Source organism: Sinohyriopsis cumingii, chromosome 5 (genome assembly GCF_028554795.1).
Source record: "Sinohyriopsis cumingii isolate HCF-2022 chromosome 5, ASM2855479v2, whole genome shotgun sequence".
Classification (NCBI taxonomy): domain Eukaryota; kingdom Metazoa; phylum Mollusca; class Bivalvia; order Unionida; family Unionidae; genus Sinohyriopsis; species Sinohyriopsis cumingii.
This window is the reverse complement of record NC_142965.1, coordinates 95,274,647-95,299,823: the sequence shown is the minus strand read 5'-3', so window position 1 is coordinate 95,299,823 and position 25,177 is coordinate 95,274,647. Positions and strand designations below refer to the sequence as shown.

Sequence of the window (25,177 nt, the reverse complement as noted above, 5' to 3'; positions counted from 1 at the left end):
AAGCTGATTTGTTCTATTGATATGGAATCTGGCTTCGATAAACGGTCATTTTATGTAAATGCATGGATCTATTTCAATGGATAGGTTTATTTCCAGGTAAATGCAAGTTACAACTAAAGGTAAACGCAACACCATTTGTAACTCCCCTCCTCACGACGTGTAAACGAAGCATTACAATCAAAGCATAGATATTCGTTTTTGCCAAAGGAATCGATAAACTCTATTGTGGTCACGCATAACCCCAAAACAGATAAACTTCGAGTTTACATGAATCCAAAAGCGCTTAACGATGCAGGGTCGAGGCCATTGATAAACTAGAGGCTCCTGTAAATCGCGCCAAATAGGAGAACCTGTTAGGGATGGTTAACTATCTGGCAAAATGCAATGGTACATTCTAACTATAAACCCATAGAGTCTATAATAACCAAACCTATTTCTGCAGCTACTCCTTGCCTTCAGAGACTGCTGTTACAGCTTCAGAAATTTGACATTAAAGTGCAGCATGGTAGCGGCAAGGAGCGATATTTGTCAAGACAATCATTATCAGATACATACCGTGAACGTCTTGACTTGCATCTACATACCATAAAATACCGATTGTTGGTAACGGACCAGCAACTGGAATCAATACGAAATACTGTTAAGAATGGTCAGCAAATGCAAACTTTGATATAAGCAATTGTTGAAAGTTGGCCAAATGTGTGCTCGGATTGTAATTCAGCTGTGCTCAAACTCTGGAATCATAGAGATGAGCTATCATTAGAAGACGACATAACTTGCAGAGGTCAAAAGCTAATCGTGGAGGCATCACTCAGGCAGGACATATAACGGAGAGTTCACATAAGACACATCGGTGTAAATATGACACTGGAGCGTACGAGAGATCATATCTTTTGGGCAGTAGTGTCCACAAAAATTACCAAACACGTGTGGTACTGTTCGGTATTTTTGACCCATGGATTCTAACGCTAAGCAACCCTTAAAACAGCACTAATTTCCATGACGCTATTACGTGCTGTTATATATGACAGTGTCATTGTAGTACAAGGATTCGGATATTATATTTTTTAAGCTGACTGATTGGGGATTGATTGATGGCCGGTGACTGGTGAATGGTAACTTGTGAATGCTGAGTATAGTGTTGAAGGAGTTAAGTAGGGTGGAGTGACAGTTAGGCTGTATCTCCGCTTATGCACCGTATTGTAGGTGTTGTTTAGCCGTGGTGCTAATTTGGGTTGTATTATACCCAGTGTGCTGCTGGAATCGGGTCACAATTAGTACTTCCAGTTCAGTACCCACGAATGTAGTTCTAGTCTATTTTTAGAACATTTTTTCCGCTCTCATTTTGGTGGTGATAGAAGAGTTTTATTTATGCATTTTTGTTTGGGATTCAACTGTAATTGTTTATTCTTGATAATATGAGTTCATGGTGTTGTTGTCTTTGTGTATTTCGGTGACAGTGAACAGTGAGTAATAAGGCCTTGGTGATGATCCGGAAGTGAAATATGTGTTCTGTTTACATGCTGCTCTGTTGACAGTCCAACATCTCAAAAACGAGCAGGTCAACCTTTGACAAGAACTTCACCATGAAGTTATCGTTGAATGTATTTTAGAATAACATATGATTTGCATTGATTGTCACACAGTGGAAAGGTCAGTACTGAGAAGCAAATGTAGAGAACATTTAGTCCTGCTGTCGGTGGGTGACGTTGGCCCGGAAAAGATAATGGTCATCACGTGGTGAAGAACCAAGGCTTCTGGAATAAAGGGTCTGCAGAGAACATGAGTTTATACGGATCTTTAGGCAGACCAGAAGGGGCAGACCGTTCGTGGTGGATCCTCAACCATTCCACATAGCGTTGGCGCTGAGAAGACCGTTCGGATTCGTGTTCGGCTCCGCAAGTTATATGTCCCAATGTTTCACATAATATTTCACTATCTGAGTGAAAACTCATATTTCAGTATTTGAGTGAAAACGTGTCATATTTCAATATCTGAGTGAACTTATTATTTTTGTGTAGATATTGTCAATGTTTAAGTGAATCATTTTTTCCATTGATTGTGTTGAATCACTTTGAATCATTAATCATTGTATATTTTTACTACTTAAGGTTATTTTATGCATATTAGTTCAGAATTCATTTAAATCGCAATAAATTTATTAAGTTCGTGCATATTTGGTTAAATATCGAATATTTGGAATTTGTTGACGCACGAATCAAACAGTCTTTCTCATTGAATCAGTCATAAATAAACAATGTATTTTCGTCACCATCAAAAATATTCTTTGTTATAATCAGACCACAACCAGGTTATTGTGTTACAAATGCCTTTTATGTAACACGGAGTGGAACAGAAGTGAAGGCTTGAACACGAAATAATGATCCAATGATAAGCAAGCAAAATGTTTGAATAGAGCAGTGACTGAATAATGAGACTGTGTAAATAGAGAGTAGAGACTGGATAATGAGACTGTGTAAATAGAGAGTAGAGATTGGATAATGAGACTGTGTAAATAGAGAGTAGAGATTGGATAATGAGACTTATAAAAACTGGGTTCAATTTTTAAAGCGCATGCAAGAACATTAACCGATGTGAACAATTACATTGTTATCCAGATGTGTATAGCATATCTCAGATCACCATTAAAATAGTATCGAACACTTTACCGATAAAAACGTTATGCCACTGAATATTTAAATGTCTAAGTACATAATATCTTACAATGTTACGTACATAATATTGCATTAATGTTGGTGTTATAATTGCAACACTACATACATCGTCGCGATATGATACAAAAGTTTTAAACATATGTTAAAAATCCAAATCACACAAGCGCGCACAACTTATCTTGTCTTTTAGACAACAGGATTAGATTTTTATATTTTCAAAATATTTAAATATACTGTGTATTTTGTGTAGTTGTAATATGTATTCATGTACTATATGTGCATGACTGAGGATTCCAGCTCGAAAAGCTGCTTTTGTCAGTTTTGTGAATAAAGAGTTGGAAGCAAACAGTTTGTTAAATATGCTCTTTTGAGATTAGACAGCAAGAGCACTACCAACATTACAGCAAGGAAAGTGATAAAGCTATAGTGGATCAAGAATCAGGCGCCATAATACAATGTCAAATAACCTCAAATAATCCACGAAGATTCGTCATTGGGGACCAGCCACTGGGTACATACTATCAGGCGGTTTCAGTCGGTAAAGCTAAATACTACAATATCATCATAGCCAACAATTTAAATCCCTGTATGATTAATGGGTAACCTCTAGCAATCGAGTTCTATTTGTAAGAGAAACCCCTAACACACTGTATAAACTAAACATATTATTATTTAAGTAGACAAAATGTCACTGGTTACAATTATTACACATAGTAACAAGGGATAATTTACAAAACGCAGAACTGAGAGAACCGGGTAAATCTGACTGTGAGATTGTAAGTCTGGTGTTTTAGTTACAGCATTCTAGTACCTATTGACGCGTGTGATTGAAGAGCATTACCAAGTAGTCTTTGTGCGTAGAGTTAAACAGTTGGGCATGCGCATGGCTGAAAGATAGAAACGTGACAAAACTCCAAATCAAGTAAGCATGACAGAATAGATTATATTTCTAAATTTTTACTTCCTAGTATAGTCTACAACACACCGTTCTAGCATGTTCGTATTCATTGCAGTTCGCATTTATGAAGTATAGGCGATACACTAGTCAGGCTATAAAACTATCCGATACAGCATAAAGGTACGATAATTAATTTATTTTATAATTATATAAAAACTCGCTATTCAGCTTTAACTTATACAAACACTAACACGTTTGTTACTGTCTTTGTTGTAACTGCGCTTTTTGTTCATATGTTGTGTCAGTGCGTCCTCTCTCTCTCTCTCTCTCTCTCTCTCCACTCCAGTGGCCTAGTGGTTAGAGCGTCGTGGGTTTGAACCCCGGCCGAGTCACAGCAAAGACTTATAAAAGTGATACTAGCAGATGCCTCGCTTGGCTCTCAGCATTAAGAGGTTAGAGTTAGGACTAGTCGGCCTGGTGTCAGGATAATGTGACTGGGTGGGACATTATGCTACATGTCTGAGACATGATGCCCCAGTGATAGGCATCACTATAAATTGCCACACTGCAGACATTGTAGCGATATGACTAAAACAATAATTAAGCTAAGATAAAATCCAAATCACACACACACACGCTCTCTGTCTCTCTGTCTCTGTCTGTCTCTGTCTCTGTCTCTCTCTGTCTCTGTCTCTGTCTCTCTCTCTCTCTCTCTCTCTCTCTCTATATATATATATATATATATATATATATATGATGCGCTACTTTTCAGAGACTATATGGACATTTTTAATCAAGTACTACATTATAATATGGTGTGAATGTAGTAACACACGCCATTATTTATTGGTAAGGTATGCAACTTAAGCTTGACGTACAAGGCAAAGATGTTTATACTTTTTAATTTATAAATGTTCTTTAAGTGGGCTGCCTCGATATCACTATCCAAAATGAATTCATAATGCAACATCAGCACGTATTATGCAGGTCGTCAAATATCGAACATCCGAATAATTTGAACAGATGATACATTTTCAATTTATTTCTTTAAAGCTAATTGATTTAAATTTGGTCTCTCTTCGTTTTCTCGACGTTTAAATAGACATTACTGCTTATTTCCTCTAGATGCCTGAGATGAACAGATACAAATAAAGGAAAATGACAAACATTTTAAACGACTGGATGGAATAATTTTAGTTTTTGCAACGAATATCCTTCAAGGACAAGTTATATTTACAGTATAAATATAAAGAGGACTTTGTGATAGAATTTTACACATATGCGCGCAACTATAAATTATGTTTAACCAGTCGAAATTAGGAACAACTCATGCGAACATGTATGTATGTATGTTACTAATATGCAGTTAACGAATATTTGTAAACTATTTCCTTGTTTTTAAGACAGTATGTTGCATGAAGCATAATCCATGCAAAAACCCACTAGATTCGTATGGTAAAATAGTTCCACAAGTTAGGAAAATTGTAATTCAAATTTATTACATAACGGCCACCAAGTGGTCAAACAAAATAATATAGCCTTACTAGTTTCATACAGCCCACACTTATGAAATACTTACTGCCATGACACACAGTACTTGGTTGAATATGCGATGTAACTTGAAGTCACTGAAATTGTAACACAACCACACTTATGAAATACTTACTGCCATGACACACAGTACTTGGTTGAATATGCGATGTTACTTGAAGTCATTGAAATTGTAACACAACCACACTTATGAAATACTTACTGCCATGACACACAGTACTTGGTTGAATATGCGATGTTACTTGAAGTCACTGAAATTGTAACACAACCACACTTATGAAATACTTACTGCCATGACATACCGTACTTGGTTGAATATGCGATGTTACTTGAAGTCATTGAAATTGTAACACAGCCACACTTATGAAATACTTACTGCCATGACACACAGTACTTGGTTGAATATGCGATGTTACTTGAAGTCACTGAAATTGTAACACAACCACACTTATGAAATACTTACTGCCATGACACACAGTACTTGGTTGAATATACGATGTTACTTGAAGTCATTGAAATTGTAACACAACCACACTTATGAAATACTTACTGCCATGACACACAGTACTTGGTTGAATATGCGATGTTACTTGAAGTCATTGAAATTGTAACACAACCACACTTATGAAATACTTACTGCCATGACACACAGTACTTGGTTGAATATGCGATGTTACTTGAAGTCATTGAAATTGTAACACAACCACACTTATGAAATACTTACTGCCATGACACACAGTACTTGGTTGAATATGCGATGTTACTTGAAGTCACTGAAATTGTAACACAACCACACTTATGAAATACTTACTGCCATGACACACAGTACTTGGTTGAATATGCGATGTTACTTGAAGTCATTGAAATTGTAACACAACCACACTTATGAAATACTTACTGCCATGACACACAGTACTTGGTTGAATATGCGATGTTACTTGAAGTCACTGAAATTGTAACACAGTCAATATCAGTTCTTAACACAACAAAATAAAAGAAACATGGAACTAACTTTGAAAATGTGATGCTACCTCAGTAGTAAATGGGGCCACATTAGGGACAATGGGACTTAGCATTAAAAACACCCCTGGGCCACTTTAGGGACAATGGAAATTTAACATGGAGAAAAACGCTGGGCCACTTTAGGAACAATGGGAATTTAACATAGAGTTTGAGTCTGTCTAGGGACAAGGGAAATTAACATGGGAATAGAGTTTGGGTTTGTCTAGGGACAAGGGGAATTGAATATGGGATTTTATTTTTTTATTTTAAAAAAGTTTTTTTAAATTTAAATTTAAATTTAAATTTAAAAAAGGGTAGGCAATGGAAAGGCTATCTCTTTTCGAGAAATATGGCTGGCCCTGAAAAGGGCCTTTGGGTTTTCTTCTTCTTCTTCTGCTTCTAATTTCTTCTTTTTCTCCACCAAGTTCTTATTTTATCTCCTACACTCTTTCTCTTCTTCTCTTTCTTTTTTTTTCTCCTGCTCTTCTTTCTTCTTCTCTTCCTCCTCTTCTTTCTTCCTCTTCTCATTTTCTTCTTCTTTTTCAATTTTTTCGTTCCATTTGCTTATTCTTATTCTTTCCTCTTCATCCTCCTTCTCCTCCTTTATCTCTTTCATGACACCACTAATCTTGTCCTTTACCTTTTTTAAGTTATTAATTTCCATCTTTTCACGATGGGGACTATAGGAATAATGGTCTTCAACGAGTCTTATTAACATCTGTTCCATCATTCCTAAGTTGTCTAAAACGTCTTGCAATGTTTGTATTTTGTCCATTTGGATAGAAGCCATCTTCTTTGTAGAATGGTTTGAACGACGAATACTGTGGGTTCTTATAGTGAAAGCGCGGACGTGAAGGAAAACATCCCCCTACTTTTCTCATTTCATATAATAAAACCCAAACTATACTCTCCACATACGCTAAGAAACAATAAACAAAATCCATAATCTACTATCCACACAATCGTACGTGAGCGGTTACAAAACCCAAACTATACTCTCCACATACGCTAAGAAACAATAAACAAAATCCATAATCTACTATCCACACAATCGTACGTGAGCGGTTACAAAACCCTAACTATACTCTCCACATACGCTAAGAATCAATAAAGAAACCCATAATCTACTATTCACACAAACATACCTGAGCTCTTACAATCACAAACACACAAACACATACCCTCACACAATTAAAAAACGAGTTAGTGTTTATTTTGACACTACTCTACCTACACACATTGGCAAATGGATCGTTATTTCTTTTCTAGAGTATTGGGTAGCCCTGAAAAGGGCTGTTTTTTTGGAACTTCATGGACACCTGGTTAATGGTGGCACCTTCCAGGCCTGGCGCCGCATACACATCTTATCCCCCAGTCACTTTTTACCTTTTGGGGGGAGAGAGCAGAGGCAGGATATGTGGCTTCAGAATCCCAATTTTCGGTTTCTGGGATTCTGAAATTTCTTCTTCTCTCCTTTTCCTCCTCCTCCTCTTCTTTGTATCTTCTCTCCTCCTCTTTGTATCTTCTTTCCTCTTCTTCTTTATATCTTCTCTCCTCCTCTTCTTTGTTTCTTCTTTCCTCCTCCTCTCTTATCCTTCCCTCCTCCACAATGGCTTCCGCGGCCAGTTCATTTAATATGCGCCTGGCATTTTCCAGATGCACATGAAGTTCCAACAGTTTCTCCAGTCTCGTGTTCATTTTTGGTGTTGATCAATCAACAAGGGTAGTTGGACTGCCGAACGAGTTTCAATTTATAGTGAAAGCGCGGACGTGAAGGAAAACATCCCCTAAAAACATAAAATTGATCTTACCTACATCATGACCAAAAAACAACAACGCGCGGACCTAAAAGAAACACTCACTCACTTTTTATGCTACCCATCACTATTTTAAATTTTTTTATAAATCACTTCAATAGACTATCCACATATGCAAAGCAATCCAATCTACCTCAAATTTACACCTCAAACACCAAAAAAAAAGACATCATTTTAATCTACTATCCATACCAACTTACCTAACCACTTACAAACACAAACACACAAACACATACCCTCACATTTTTTTAAAAAAGAGTTAGTGTTTATTTTCACACTACTCTACCTACACACATTGGCAAATGGATTGTTATTTCTTTTCTAGAGTATTGGGTAGCCCTGAAAAGGGCTGTTTTTTTGTTTGCTATGGCATTCTTTTTTAGTTTCTAAGAATGCGATGTCCTCTGAGGATAGACTTTCTGGCGATAGGTCTGCTTCTTCGAAAAGAGAAGAAGAACTCTTTGGTGTCGATACGACAATCGACAAAGCCTCTGTCAGCTTCAGGTTGCTGCTGCTGCTGCTGTTGTTGTTGTTGCTGCTGTTGCTGCTGTCTCTGAAGTCTGTACTTCTCTGTCCATTCTTCTTTTTCCCTGTTCATTTCTTCTCTGAAGAGCTCTTCTATCAGGTCTTCAGTGATTTTTAACATTCTCACATTCTCTATTTCTTCTGGCTTTGGTATCAGACTGTGTCTGACCCTATGCAAATTCACGTAGGCTTCGTTGAGCTTAGCTAGTTTGGAGCACATCTTCGTAGGAGGATGAGTCGACAATGGATGGTTAGTCTGGAAACAACCCCGGTTCTTAAAGTCAAAGCGCGGACGTGAAGGAAAACATTCCCCACACGGTTTTTGAGTCTCAACGTTTAGTGAGTGTCATGAGAGGGATAGTAAGAAATGAAAGAGCATCAATCCAACATTCTTATAGCTAAACAAAAGACAAAGGCATTTTTTTCAAAACACAACATTTTTTATTCAAAAATCACTTAACACTAAACAACAACTCTAACATTTTTAACAATAATCCAACAATATAACATCAAACAATTTTTTCAAAACACAACATTTTTTATTCAAAAATCACTTAACACTAAACAACAACAACTCTAACATTTTTTAGCAATAATCCAACACTAAAAGTTTCTCCACTATATAAAGAGGGATAACAGTCTTCCATGGTTTCTAGTAATCTAGGATGACTTCTCTCAAACTGTTGATTTCTATGGTATTATCGAATTCTGCATACAGGATGACGTTCACCGTTTCATCAGGGTCTCGGTCTTTAAACTGAATTTCCACACGAATCTGGCCGGATTTTATAGGGTGGAAATGTCCCTCGTCGCTGCCTTGGTCTGGAGTGAAATCGAAAGCCCACAAAGCGTAGCCTCCTGCATAATCCTCGTACGTAATACCGTGACTGGTATTGGTTCCTAACTGTCCGGTGGCTTCGTACAGGGACAAGTACGATCTCAAGTAATTCTTCTTGGTAAAGTCAGGTTCGAAAGGTCGGGTACACAAGGTCTTGCCATCGCGACTGACTTCGATTTTGGACACGCCAAAAGTGTTGAAAGTAGAAAGGATTTTTTTCGGCAGCTCCGTTGAAGGCTGTATTCTCGACGATACCAACGATCAAACGTTTGGGTAACTGTCCTTGGAACAGATGATCTTCGATCATGGATCGCTGTCCCTTGGGAATGGTGAAGGTTTTCACTTCCACGCGTCGTATGGGATACTTGGCAGTCGTTCTGCTCAACGTCTGACTGATGTCGTTTCCCACTTTGGGTAACACTTCCACACGGCGTACGTAGAGTCTGGCTTCTAGGATTTTGGTTTTGTAACCGTCACTATCAGCCATCAAATGGAAAGCGACACTGCTACGATTCAGTCTCAGGCGGACATCCACCCCGTTCAGCAAATACTTTTCTTGCAACCACATGTCCAAATGCAAACGATCCATCAGTTCTAAACTTGTGTCGGCTCCCGTGATTCTCTTTCTTCGTTCTAGAAATCCATCATTGTTGTCTTTCTTTTCATCAGTTTCCAATATTTCAAACTTGGTAGGTTCGTCAGCTTCCCATACCACACAGGCATTGAGATGAGTGTTCTTGGCATCTATTCCGTACGTCAAGAGATTTTCCAGGTAGGCACGATAAGAGTAAGTATCCATGCTGCTACTGACCAGTTTGTTATTCAAGTACAAGTCCACTCCACTGAACAAGGAATGCATGAAATTGTTGACGGGAGCTACTGCTTCATCGTCTATAGCACCTCCAGTCTTATCTAGAATTTTGACTTTCAGGTTCAAGTAACTGCTATTCAGATCGATGTAATCTTCGGGCTGTCCTTTGATTTCAAACTCGATGGGAGCGGAATCCGTCAGTGAGACGGGGTGAAATTCCACCCACTGGGATTCTTGCATCGTCATCATCGTGGGGGGCATGGCAAACATATCCAGTTCCGTCTTGGAACAAGCGCAAGATTCTCGGTGCATCATTTTTTTTTGTCTCTTTTCTCAATAATCGAAAACGTCTAAGTCTCGAACGGTTCTTCTTTTCTTGGCCTTTCTCGCTTGAAGTCTGGTGAAAGGGTGTTTTCTTCGTCGTCTCTTTCTGCCTTGTCCTTGCTGAATGCCTGACTCGGTAGCGTGCAGGGCATTTATAGGTGTTTCTCGTTGGCCTAAAATGTCTTTGCCCGTTTACAGCAAGACATTTTTGCCTGCCCTCATGAAGGCTTCTTTAGGGTTTTGTTTGTCGATGATGACATTTTGGAGAAATTCTTTGCCTTGCGCCAGTGCCGCATCTTTCAAGGCGTGCAATCCGCGTGTCACCATCGGTTTCAACACCGGGGCCACCGAACAAAAGGCCGATTTTAACATATCTCCTAAGCCGTGTCCTCGCTGTCGAGCAACCCCTCGGTACACTGGATACATGACTTAAGAGTCGTGAGAGAACCGTTTTCGAAAATGGAGTTTCACCGTGACTTTTCCTTTGGTGAATGGAATATTTTGTCCCAGATCTCCTTTTATAGCAATGTTGACCGTGTCCAAATACGACTTACTGACAGGCAAATAGTGAGGATGGACAAATTCGCGGTGGACGTGGTAAGTGTTTCCACCTTCCTCGTCAGTGTTCGTGGCAGAATCCACTTTGAAAGGAATGACACGCAGTAACGGTACGGAGGTCTGTCCCACCACGTTGTACTCCACCACATCGGAATACACGAACATCAAATTCAGTACTTGGTTCAGTTCTACCGGGGCACGAAATAACTTGCTAAAAGACTCGTTGTCGTAAACGATGGGTAATTCGTTTTTCTTGAGCATGGCCTTTCTCACGTCCATTTCTCCGCCCAACATGTCAAACAATTCAGGACAAAATAAAATGGACATGATTTTACTTCGTTCAAATTTCATCAAGAAGCGACGAGCTGCTTTGTGGTACTCCATGGTGACACTTTTGTTGACATGCTCCAAAGCTTTCAGAAACACGACATTAAACCTGGAGGCTATGGTGCTGACCAAATGTTGACCACTAAAATAATAGCCTGGGGGAATGAACAAGTGATAGGTGGTGTACTTTTGTGTACGGGTTTTCTTGTCATATTTGACATTGCTATCCATCCACTGTTGCATTTGCTCGTCGTGAACTTCCACATCAAAAAAATTTTGATTGGGAAGGACATTGAGGACTTGGGTCGGGTGAATCATTTCTACTAAAGCCACTTCCCAATGGGCTTCGTGATCTAACTGGATGGCCTGAGGTAATTTGGCCGTGTAACAGCACAACGTGTTCTTGGGAAACACCTCCATGGAACTGTCACTGGCTAAAGTTAAGCAAAATTGGCTTTGGTAACTCATAATTCCAGAGTTTTGTGGCTGTCCGAGGGGTTAGTGGACGTCAGAGGCGTGTCTCCGTCTAAAATGGGGTTCTGGTTGTGGTTGAAGTGGTGACTGGCACTGGCACTGGACACAAGGTTCCCGGGGTTCCCGTTCGAGGTGAATTTCAGGGAGGGATTAGGAAGCAGGTAACCGATGCAACTGCTCAATAAAATGGTCCACAATTGTTTGTCTCCTTGTTGCAAACTCAAATTGGCGATGGCTGCCCCGATGACACAATACACCACGAAGATTTGGCAGAAAAAGACGATTTGCGTTTTAGGCACACGTTCTCCACACCACACCCACAAGGGTTGTTTTTGTAAATCTTGCACAGAAGAACTAGGTGAAGGAGGAGTGGTCGAAGTAGCTGCGTCTGTGTGAAAAGGCATGATGGTCACTTCTTTTTATAGTCGATGACTTGCGAAGCGTCGATCCAAGAATCAAAACTGGGTGAATATCCTTTCCAACGTACTTTGACTTCTTTGACACGTCGTTTGCCCACTTTACGGGTTCTGCGTTCGAGAATGTTTTCGATGTCGTACACGTCGTCTTCTTTTTTGGTGACACGTTGTAACTCGGGCAAATAAAACGTTCCTTTGAGCACTTCTCCGTTCATGTCTTCCAATTTATAGACGGCAGGATGACGGCCATGCACTCGTCCAGTGACGCGAAACAATTCGGTCGTCCAGTTAGGTAAGTAACCTTTGTCGAAAGTGCGTTTGGTTTTGCCAATGCGCACCCAATCTCCTACGGCCAACATTCCACTTTTCTTGGGGACAGCCCTCGTCGGGGACGTACCAAACAGGCGCTCAAACACCAACACTTCGTTCTCGGGAGTCACGTCTTGCGGGGCACGTCCGATGCTTCGATGGTAAGATTGGTTGTACGCTTGCACCAGGTGCGGTAAGATGTCGATGTACTTCAGAGTATGGTGATGCGTAAAATATTTCCACATGCGTTCTTTCAAAGTGCGTTGAAAACGTTCCACGATGCTGGCTTTGGTTTCGGGATTCTCGATGGTAAAAAAATGAATGTCACGTTTCTTTAATTCTTTTTGGAAAGCTTGGTTCAGAAATTCGGTGCCTTTGTCCGTTTGCCATCGAAGAGGGTGACGACCGCTTTGTTTCAACACTCGTTGCAGGGCTCGCACTAACTCGCTGCTCGATTTGGAAGTCAAGGGCACGACCCAGGCAAATTTGGAAAAGACGTCGATGACACAAAACAAATATTTGTAGCCACGATTGTAGCTGGCCAAATGAGAGACATCGGCTAAATCGGCTTGCCATTGATGATCGATGCCTTCCACTCGGGTGCGACTTCTGGCAAACTTGCGTCGAATGGGTTTGTGTAAAGTGTAGGTAGCTTGTTCTTGTAACCATCGTTGCACTTGAGGTAAACGGAGACTTTTCAGTCGCGTTTTGGCAGCACGATACAATTTTTGAACTCCTGCGTAACCTGCAGGATGGGAGGGATCGTAGTAAATGCTGACTAAGACTTTTTCCATTTTTTTGTGTTGGTTGGTGTGTTAATAAGGCACCCACTCTTGGAGGATGCTACTCTTTTTCTCTTGGGGTATTTTCTTGGATTGCAATGCTTTGCGTGTGCGACCGGCAATAGGTGTTGAAGAGGAGGAGGATGTCTGAGCGGGGGATATCGGTTCTTGTTTCGCTTCTGTCTTCACTTCTGTCTTCACTTTCTTTTTCTCTTGTGAGGAAGAAGGGGTGGCCATCATCTTTTTAATCCATCCAATTCTGGAGGTAGGTGGTGTTGTTAACTTGCGTACTTTTTCTGGTGGAGTTTGAAACCCTTCTTCTTCTTCTTCTTTTCCTTTTTCTGTCTTGGTCACTGGTACTGGTACTGGTACTGGTGATGGTGCTGGACTTTTCATCAAGGTCTTAAAATCTTTCAGAGTGGGTAGAGCTGTTTCGTCTAAAGCTTTCTGGTGAAAGAGTTGCAGTCGTTGCAAGAGTTGACCGTACTTTTGCGATTTTTCTGTTTCGGACAAATCTTGGCGATCCATCAAGGACTGCAATTCGTGTTGTAACTGGGACATCTCGCTCAAATTGGGATTGGGAGGTAAATGCGGGGTGCGTTGTTCTTGCCACCGATGGTATTCCATCCATCGTTTGTAAGGCACTAAAGCTAGTTTTCGTCCTTCCATGGGGTTGTCAGGGGTCGATTCTGAGATCTTGGAACTTCCGAGGCCTTTTTATCTTGCTCCCACCAGTCCTCCCAACATGGTTCCCAAGACTCCTTTCAGTATGGGGACTAACAAGAGAGATAAAATACCTCCACGTTGCACTAACATCTTCTTTTTTTGACGAATGGGAATTTTCTTTTGAACCATTTTCCGAAGAACGTGACGATGTTTGCCTAAGCATTGTTTCTGGTGTTTGCACAAAGGGATCGTGCCTTTCAAAACGTTCAAACAACATTCGCACACGGTATCGATGACCTCTTTGGAGGCCGTTTGAATGAGTTTTTTTTCGTAGGGGTGGAGAAGCTTTGGACAGGACAGATAACATGTCCCCATGTTTGGCTCAACGTGGTGGCAGTCCTTTCCTTTTCTTTCCTTGGGGTTTTCTGGAGGGTGACATCTTTGAGTCTTCAGGAGCACCAAAAAACACTGATACCCCGACTTGGTCACAGGCCTTTTTTATACTGGAACGCGTCGCCACTGATTGTCTTGACGTCGTATTAGTTTGAGGACAGGCACGACACGTCGTGCAGGGATACGTAACGGACTAAATCGAGCCAGTTCTTGCTTGGACAAATCCAGTAAACTTTGTAACATGCCCGATCTTTCTTGAACTTTGATTTTGGGAGAAGGTACCTTGTAAGCAGCAGCCACTGCCACTAAATTGGAAGGTCCTGCCACTGGGGAAGTTCTTTTGGGGGTCATCAACGGAGAAGTTCTTGGTGTGATCAACGTCTCCAAGTACTCTTCAGTTCTGGGTGTCATTAACGGAGAAGTGGACAAACGTGAGGCTGCCGGAGACGCAGTCACCGCCGTGGCAGGTCGTAGTTTGCGAGTGTAAGGTTGCGTCCTGGCCGAAGTGCCTCTCTTGCGACTAGTTTTCTGTGGACTTTTCTTTTTCTGGGGACATTTTCTCTGTTTCTTTTTCTGGGGGCTTCTTTTCTTTTTCCGGGGTGGTGGTGTCTGGTCAGAGTAGGGTCCTGCCACTGGAGAAGTTCTCCTTGGGGACCTGGTCTTTTTCTTCTTGGGGCTTCGTTGGACTTTTGTCTTGGGTATAACTTTGGGGGCATTAGGATCCCATCTTAAGAGTGAGCGAATGATGACCCCTCCTAGAGTACCGCTCCCTCCAGGTTTCAAAATGATTTGTTTTTTGGTTTGAGTGTCGATGCGGTGATCGGCCAGTTGGACCAAAGCGACTTTGTTTCGATCAAAAAATCGTTTCGTTTGATGAGGAATCTGAATGATTCCTTGGAGTATTTGACGTGCCGTCACCGTGAACCATCGTAAGACTTCTTTGAGACTAGCTTCTAAGACACGAGCTCGTGTTTGTGGATCTTTTTCTCGACTGATGCCATACAAGGCACGAATCAATTTGACGGGAAGATGCGACTGAAGGGACGTCATGTTCGCACTGAGAGTGAGACAGACGAAAAAGGGTCTGAGGTTTTTACAGATTTTTTTATGTGGAGTGAAATGAAGTCGAGGACGGAGACGTGTACAGGACAGGCCCTCCGTCTTGGCACCAGTGGTGAAACAAGTGGGTACGAAATCGCAAATCCTCGGGAGTCGTAGGTTTCAAATCGACGAGTAAATAGGCGTGTGGAGTTTGAGTGGCATCGTCGTACGCCTGAGTCAGCCAAGGCGTTCCTAACTGTTTGGCTAAGACTTGCACTTGCGATTTATCTCGAGGGCTTTTAAACAAGACCACGTAATGCGCATTGAGACTGATCGTGCGATGGGCTTTACTTTGTTGAAACAAATTTTGGGTGATGTAAACGACACTGGCATTACGGTGATGCCCTTTGCGCGTGAACCACAGTTTAATTTCTTCTTCGTCTTCTCCTAACATGACGTCAAAAATGACCAAATGGGTTAGACGGGAGTCAGAGACGATGCCGTCGTCTTCTTTAGGAATGCCTTCCACAAACACGATGGAATCGCATTGACTTTCTCGCAAGAGGCTGTACGCCGATTGCCACTCTTTGTAACACCACACGATTCGTTGAGGGGGTCGATCGATCAAATGATGTGTATGTTCGATCAAACGTTTGACGAATTCGGTTTTGCCTGAACCGCTAGGTCCAGCAATGAGCATGTTAAAGGGATGGCGAAGATACAAAGCCTCCCAACTGGCACGATCTAAGTGTTCGTCGATGACTTTGACAGTAGAGGAAGAGTGAGCAGAGACAGCAGAGGTAGCCATAGTGTGAGAAATGTCACTTGTGACACGAAAACAAACAAGACAAGAGTTTATATACTTTTTTTCAGAACACGTTTATTGAATGTTTTTTTTCAAACATGAATACGAAAGACAAAATTACATAAAAGCCAAAGGCTTAAGTACAAGAATAAAAGGCACATGATAACCATGAACGTGGAATAAACACAAGTGTCTGTACAACATGTTTTGGGTAAAGTTCTAACCAGTTCTATAGTAGGGGGTAAGGTTACACATGTGTCCTCCCGAAAGGGTCTTTCAGGCCTGTCCACGACAGTCCCGTCCTGGGTGACGGGTTCTTCTGGCACCGTCACTAACACGGGTTGAAAAGTAACTTTTTTCCTTGAATAACTCTCGTGCATACTGGGCCACCTCTTGGGTCCAAGCCAAACCAATCTGGTTTCTTCTTCGTCAACGACATGGTAAGTTACTTCAATGAACAATGAACTATCGATCTTGCCTAGGGTTCCTTTTTATATACAGACCAATACCGACGTGACCGTACGGCAACGTAAAGTGATTGGGAAGTCGCACTCGCTTCTGGTATACAATTTGATAGACTTTTTCCAAGGGTCGACTGACGATGCGGTGAGTGGGTAAACGTACAATCTTATTCGGTTGATAGGTGGTCACTTTAAAGTTTCCATCCTCTCCCGATTGCAAGGCTTCTTTCAATACCCCAAAGTTGACCACTCGACTGGTACGATGATTCAGAGTCAGTCCTTTCACTTTGCACGTCGTGTGTACTTCTCCTTGTTTGTCCCGGTATTCGTAGCCGTAATTTTTGGGGCCGCCACTGACGAAACTTAGAATCTTGTCGTCGGGATGCTCGTCTATCCAGGCTCCTAAACGGTCCCCTTCGATGTCAGGGTGATGTTGAATCGGCTGATGGATGTAAATGCAACTGTCCGTGTCAAAGTACAGGACGCGTTCTTCTAACAGTTCTAAAGCTTCGTACAATTTTAAGCGAGCATGGGCTGTCACGTAAGCCGCAATGATGACATTTCCAAAAGGGTCGTCTTGTACAAAGTCCAGATCTTCTTCGTAATTGACCAAGATCAAATCCTCTCGAACGACGTCCACGTGTTTCATGTATTTGGTTTTGTCGTGAATCATCTGGAAGTAGCGGGAAGGTTCTGTCAAATATTCCGTCTTGGGTAAACACGGTCGTTGTGCCATTTTACCCCACAAGCAATTTAACATCACTTTGGCAAACGATCGCCTGCCTTCGTTTTTTTCGATGTGGTCTAAAGAGATGCCTTCTTGTTCGTAGTATTTCTCTTTGAATTGTATTTGGTCTTCGGGAGTGTGACACCAGGAAGGATAGCCGCTGGCTTCTTGTTTCAGTTTCAAAAAGGCATCCACGTAGTCGGAGAAAATGCCTTTCTGAGTAGGGTCACCCTTGTGGTACTGTTGTGTCTTGGGAAAGTGGCAAATTTCGTACACTTCTAACAGTTGGTATCCCATGTCCAGAGCTTTGAACAATTCCACGCTGACCCAGGTTCCCGTCAAGGCACGTTCTTCCTGGCTGTGATGACAAGGTTGGTCCTGGTTGCACGTTTCGGCACAAGTACGGCACAAGAGAAACATTAGTTTGCCTTGACAATGGTGAGGTAAGACGAGATGGTATAGGTTCGTGGGAGGCAAAACCTTACACTTGATCAAGCCTTCGTATTGTCGAATGTTTTTCAGGTCGATGTGTTCCGTCAGCAATTGCGGGTGCCCTACTGGAAAGCGACAATATTTGCACACGTAGGGATACAGCAAACACACGTCCAAGTATTTGATTTCTTCTCCTTTCTCTTCGTCGGCTTGGTACAGCAAACAGGTGGCATTGGTCCTTCCTCCGTACAAACTATCCCTCGGGTTCAACGGGTCCATGAACTGGTAACTTTCCACGAGGCGTTTAAACTCGGGATCGGTTTTCAAACGTGATCGTACTCGTGTTCCCACATTTCCACCACTTGGTATCCTTGCTGTTCTAACTTTAGGCGTCGCTGACAAGTGTCCTGGTACAAGTCTTCCATGGTTCGTTGCAAAAACTGATTTTTAGTGTCACGGTCAGGGTAACAGACGGGACATCCATGAAATAAGCAACCGTTAAACTCGTACACGATCTTGTGGTTTTCTAAGTCCCAGCCATCGACCGAATACGTTCCGATGGTCTTTTCGCCTCCTCCGTTGCGGGCATGCTGAATCCATTTGTCTTCCTTGTCGCACAAGTAATGTAACCAGCGTAGGGCTTTGACCGAGTATTCACGTTTGACAAAGTGGGTCGTTTGAGGACTGATGACAGCCACGGTGTTTTCAGGCATGAATCGTTGGCGGTACACTAAGGAACACGCTTTGGCAATGGTGCAAGCTTCTTTCAAAGGATCGACCCCTCCGTGTTCCATGAACAGTTCTCGAAATTTTCCACAGCAACGTCGTAAAATGTCCACGTCGGAACGACAATACTTTAGCATTTCTTCCTGAAAGTCGAAGGGGTCAGAGGCATGAGCCTGGTACCAAGCGTAGAAAATTTCTCGTTGTTCGGTACGCATGTTGTCGGGGTCGTAATAGTGAGCCTCAGGCAAATGGGGTAGAACGGCATGTTGATTGGCTTCCGTATTGAAAAAGTGTGGAAAGTACCCTTTAGCCATTTCTCTCATTCCAAACGTTTTAGACATTCGGCTCAAAGGCATGGCCAAGTAACTCATCGAATCTTTAAACTGCACTTGTCCCACTTGCATGAAAATGATTTTGGCTCCGTTCAAAGTGACTTTAGGACGTTCGGTGCCTTGTTCCGTATAGTATCTGAGAAGAAACTGTCCATCGTATCCGGAGAAAGTGTGAGCCATCACCGTGGCATGACGATGACAATCTCCGTAACGTTCGATGTCCTCTTGGCTCCACGTCTTGTCGATGGGGTCTAAGACCCATCGAGCGAAATCGGCTAACGTGTTCGGTCCCCGAAAGATTTTTTCACGTCCTCCAGGAATCTTGCTGCAGTGAGGGCAATGACTGAAGATAGGTTCTTGAATGCACTTCTCGCACGCTCGATGAGCCACGCAGAAATTAGGAATGTGAATGCCGGTCTCTTGCATGCATTCGAAATCGAAAAAGATGAAATTGCCTTTCTTCTTGTGACCGTCCTCTTTCTCTGGTGGAGGTTGGTATTTTTGCACGTAGCATTGGTGTTCCAAGTCGACGATGTGGTGACAAATGTGACATTTTTTCTTTCCTCGACATACGTGTGCCTTGGTACTGTTGGTACGTATGCCTTGTCTACACGTAGGGCACAATCTCTGGAGTTGACAAGCACATTTCTTCTGTGAACCTTGTGTTTTCAAATGTTGTTGGTAACAGGTAGGGCTGACAAACGTGCGCAGACAAGTCGAACAAGGCACTGGTTCTTCGCTCAGACAGGGTGGAGAGGCCAAACATCCTGGGCATTTCCATCCACAATGCTTGTGTTGCTCTCGATTGTTATAACCATAATCACATTTCTCACAGTAATATCTGTATCCCAGGAATCCGGTGATAGTGGTAATGGTATCGAAATGGTCATCGTGATAATAAACATGAATGTATTTTCCGTCCTTAAAGTCTTGGCCTCGAAACAACAGAGGTCCGCGCATTTCTTGAGGGTGCACTTTCAAAGTGTAGCGTGGAGCTAGGGCATCTTGCAATTTTTGCATCTCAGGAATGCCACAGGGTGTGTCTTTGGAGAGGCCAGCTTGTTGCAACAGGAGTTCTGCTTCGTTTCGTTGTTTGGTTCGGTTCGATTTTAGAATGTTCTCCCAGGTTCTTTTCCATTCTACCGTGTCGTTCTTCTTGGCATAGGTTCGTCCCACCACGATGGCACGGGCTAAGCACATCTGGTCTTGAGGGTTGTTAATTCGGACGAGACTCTTTTTGGTGTTGCGAAGGTCGTCCACCAATAACATCTTTTTGCGTCCTGTCCCTTGAGGAAGAGAGACGTGAGCCATTTTCAGTGTGGCTTTACCATCGGTGATGTCAAACTGGGTATTAGATTGTTGTACGTGTTGAATCTTGTCCATGACTTTGGAAGGGGTTAGTTCTGCGGGTCTGCTAAACTCGATCCAAACAGGTGATTTCAAACCGTCGTGATCTATGGATAGTGTCAAGCGATCGTCTTCTTTGGGTTGACATTGTCGCTTGAGTGAGGTGAGCAAAGAATCCCACATCTCGGTGATAAACCCTTCTGCTTTCTCCAAGGGTACGTCGGCCTTGAAATCTTTAAACTTCACCTTGTAGGTGTAAGCCGTGGTTCTAAATTTTCTAGAGGAGCGCTTTTCCGTCTCTCGAATGGAATAGTACTTTTCAGGGTTGACTAAGGGTGGTGAACTTGGTTTAGAGGGTTCGGATTCTGGTTCACTCATGTCCTCTTCAAAATCACTGGCATGAATTTGTGCCAAAATTTCAGCCCTGGTACGAGGCGATAGATCACGTTTCTGCCTCTTACTTTCTTCTTCTTCTTCTTTCTTCTCGAATGAATAGGATCGTTTCATCTTGAGTGCAAAACGTCAAATGACTCAAGTTTAAACACCATAGACTAATTTATAGTCATGACAAACCAGCGTATATAAAAGGGTGTGTGTCTTGTCCTTTCACTATTCATTTCACTCTCAAGCCGAGCACAACGATGGAAGAGACTAACCAGATGGAACGTTTCGTCAGAGCTTTGCGAGGGGTCATTAGAAAATTCTCTTCAGACCAGCCGACGGACTACTCTCCTTCCTTTCGAGATAAAAGTCAAGATACTTGCTATATCTGTAAGAAGAAAGGGCATTGGCCTTCAGAGTGTCCAGACCGTCAAAAAAGAAAAAAAACAGGGGATAAAAAAGACAAAAGTCAAGATACCTGTTATTATTGTAAAGAAAAAGGACATTGGTCTCCAGATTGCCCAAAAAAGAAACAAGAGGAGTCAGAAGAAAAGAAGGATTCTTCAGAAGAAGAGAGGGATTCTTCGGAAGAAGAGAGGGATTCTTCGAAAGAAGAGAGGGATTCTTCAGAGGAAGAAAGAAGACAATTCTATTTAAAAGAGGCAAAAAAACAGGAGAAGAAAAGAAGAAGGGAAGAAAATGAGGAAAAAACGGTGAAGAAATTCAAAAAACAGAGAGACTAAACAAGGAGAAAGAAGAAGTCAATGAACTTTTAATTAAAGTGTTCTGTGGTGAATTGTGAATTGGATTGTAAAAAATGGATAAAAGAATACATGAATGATATAAGGTAAGTGTCTTTGAGTTTTGATTTTAAAATAAGAAGCTACACTCACGCACTCATACACAGACACGTACTATAAGGGTAAAAATGGGTTGTTGATTTGTTTTTGTTTTTTTTTTGAGTTATTGGCAATTGAAATTGTATTTCTTTTCGAGAAATGTGGGTGGCCCTGAAAAGGGCCTTTTTATTTTGGTGTAGGGGTGAGTTTAACCAATCAACTTTAACTGCCTTAAGCCTTTGCCACGGCCGAGGCCTACTTCTGATGATTGGGTTGAAATCACTAAGGGTGGTACGATAGGCTTAGTCACAGGGTTGGCGTGTTTAGCTCGGGAAGGTCGTATTCTCTTCGGTCGTGATAAAGAAGTCTGATACATTTGTTTCAGACTTCTTAACTCCGCTAAAATATCCAACAGTACCGTAGCCGTGTGATTTTCACCCTCTTGTTTCTTTGCTGCTACTTCTTCTTCTTGTTTTTTTTCTTACCTCTTCTTGTTGCTGTTGCTGTTGCTGTAGGAGAAAAGCTTGTTCCGCTTCCTTTTGTCGTTGCATAAATTTCTCCAATTCTTCTTTCTGTCTCTGTCTAAAATTCTCCACTTGCGGTAATGAAGAAGGTAACGAAGGTTCCGGAACAAATTCTTGCGAGGTAAGAAAATCCACAAAATCCCAATGTACCTCTTCTGAAAGTAAGTCCGGGTTCCCTTGGGCAGTCTCCCCTGCTGGTGCACCCCAATGGATCGTTTTCTGAGTTTCCGTCATGTTGAATCACTGTCGCATAGATTGACTGCACACAAGCGCTAACTAATCTATATAGACCACGTGACGTCACAGACTGCTCTCTTCGGATTGGATGCGAGCTGACTGAATTTTGTAACGCGTGTTCGGATTGGTGAATGAATTCAATCCGTTTCAATCCTTCCTATACCTATAAATAAGCGCAGTTCACTGCATTGATTCACCTATTCTCGTCGCTTCAAGATGTGGACCACAGTTGAGTCATCCACCTTTGTGTCTTCCATGATGTTTAGGACGGACATGCTCATGTATGTCAGGTCCAAGTGGACTGTTGTTGATAGGACAGATACTAGTCAATGGATGAGGAGAGTTTACATAGAAAGACAAGGATGTCTCAAGAGGGTACTTGTGTATGGACCAGCAGTTAGAAGGAGTTTAAGAAGAAGAAGAAGAAGAAGAAGATGTGACAGATGCCATCTATGTTAATATTAATATTAACATAAACCCAAAGGCCCTTTTCAGGGCCAGCCATATTTCTCGAAAAGAGATAGCCTTTCCATTGCCTACCCTTTTTTAAATTTAAATTTAAATTTAAATTTAAAAAACCTTTTTTTTTAAAAAAAAAAAAATCCCATATTCAATTCCTCTTGTCCCTAGACAAACCCAAACTCTATTCCCATGTTAATTTCCCTTGTCCCTAGACAGACCCAAACTCTATGTTAAATTCCCATTGTCCCTAAAGTGGTCCAGCGTTTTTCTCCATGTTAAATTTCCGTTGTCCCTAAAGTGGCCCAGGGGTGTTTTTAATGCTAAGTCCCATTGTCCCTAATGTGGCCCCAGTTACTACTTACCTCCGCACATTATATCATCGGGAAGTTTTTATATTTATGCACATGCATCTTTTGAAAAGTAATACATTTTGTGGTGTTTAGAAATCAGAGTAATGTGAAAGCATTGTATGTACTCTAATTATTTGGCACACAATTTGGACCTGTTCAGCCCATAATTAGGCTTTTGAAAATGTAATTTCATTGCCCATATCATGTTTACATTTCATATTAAATAATTTTAGTTTTTCCAGGTTGTACAGAACGTTATATCCTATTAAATAACCATAAACACAATTCAGAGTTGTTAGGCATGTGAAAAACAAGCATAGAAAAGATTTGTAGCAATTACACAAAACATGCAATAAGCAACGAATCTCTCTCTCTCTCTCTCTCTCTCTCTCTCTCTCTCTCTCTCTCTCTCTCTCTCTTGTGAGCGGTGTTTTGGTTAAATACGTTATTACTATTGTACGTTTAAAGAAAACACTTATTAGGAATAAAATGAGATTTAAGAATGTCAAAGTAATCCACCACTTACAGAACACCCTGAGCTCATATTATCAAGAATAAACAATTACCTTATTGCAAAAATAGTAAATTATCTTTCAGAATGTATTACACTTTAATAACTTTATTTGAACAAAGGTAGTAAGTTCGAACAGAAACAAATTAGTCACGTGGTAATACGTTGTGAAACCTAGATGAATATGAAATCAGTAGCGCTTAAAATCAATAAACTGTAGCTCGGATGCGGATACAATTTGGACGCTACAAACTATATTCTACTTGTTTCCACAGGCATAATAAAATAAAAACAGTACACATAAGATGTCTTTTAAAAAGAAACAAAAGCACAATTATACGGCGCAAATGAATCCTAGCTTTCGTGCTGCATACACGAGGTACTTGTTTAAGAGATTCGACCATTACCTGAGGCTGGATTATCGATCAGTTACCCACTTTGCGTACATTTCATAGCAATGAATTTGTATTACATCTCGGCCATGTTTCAACGTATGAATATAATTTTAATTTCCTGGTATCTTCCATGCCTATTAATATTTAAAACCAGTACACACGACAATAAAAACAAAGAAAAGCCAGACTATTGAAGAATTTTTTTTCTTCAAAAAATCGACTGTAATAAATTTTTATAAAGTTACGTTTCAAAGATTTAATGTAAACACTTTTACATTGATAAAAAAATCTTTATAATACTCGTAATCAAAATGGCGTCTGATTTTACCGATGATCGTATGGGCAAGATTTCAAAAGATAACACAAATATGGGACATAACACATGTTATCACAGTCTGCCATTTAATGAGGCACGATGTCTTTATGCTATTCAAATATATAACAGCGAGGAGAGAATCAGTAACTGCATCGAAAAAGACCAGCTGAAGTTTCATGTAAGAGTGAGAATTTTGAATGGGACAAAATGTAAACATGTATGTGTTTATATATGTGTGTGTTTAGATCATTGGTATATCAAATTGTCATCCTCCCATGGCGAAATAATAGGCATATATAAACGTTCTTGAAACTGTGTGCCGTTGGGTCTATTTCTTTATGTCAGTGATGAAATTCCACTATTTAATCATCAGTGACGCATGGAAGTAACAATAAAATGTAATAATAATCCATGTCATCTAAATTAATTTATCATGGGGCATACGTTAGTGGCAATCCTTTCTTTTTCCGTTTTCCCCTTCCCTCCCATGTACAAGTGTCAAAATATGCAGAAATCTGAAGTGAGAGAGAAAAATAAATTGGGCTGGATCAAAACCCTTGATACTGAAATTGCACGAAGCAAGCTAGAATGTCCTTATTCTTAAAGTTTTGTGTACATTTCAATTGGGGCCTATCTAAAGTGTTTATATTCTTATGTTACGTGTTTAGGCTCTAATAAACAGTAAAAAGGAGACTGAACACAACAAGCTTTGAAAAATTTGACAAATAATTTATTTCTCTGGAAAAACACTGTAAAAATGAAAAACTAACTTACAGTTTTAATAATCAAATCCAAAATAATAAAGAATAATCCACAAATTAAATTTTAGAAGTCCTAGTAATGAAATGTTTTAATGAATTCAAGTTAGAGTCCCGGCTAAATATCTAAAATGGAAGGCGATGACGTATACAGTAGTCAGTATGGT

At 41.0% G+C, this 25,177-nt stretch overlaps 1 protein-coding gene across 2 annotated transcripts in view; it reads left to right on the top strand.

The window, feature by feature from the left end:
* Positions 1-3,626: 3,626 nt before the first annotated feature.
* The window catches only part of LOC149799804 (uncharacterized), a 52,933-nt gene continuing 31,382 nt past the window's right edge, over positions 3,627-25,177 (top strand). The window contains exon 1 of one of the 2 annotated variants that reach the window (XM_089959206.1): positions 3,627-3,753. The gene's annotated coding sequence lies outside the window, so the exon portion shown is untranslated. The remainder of the gene's footprint in view (positions 3,754-25,177) is intronic. The other variant, XM_089959207.1, reaches the window with a different exon arrangement.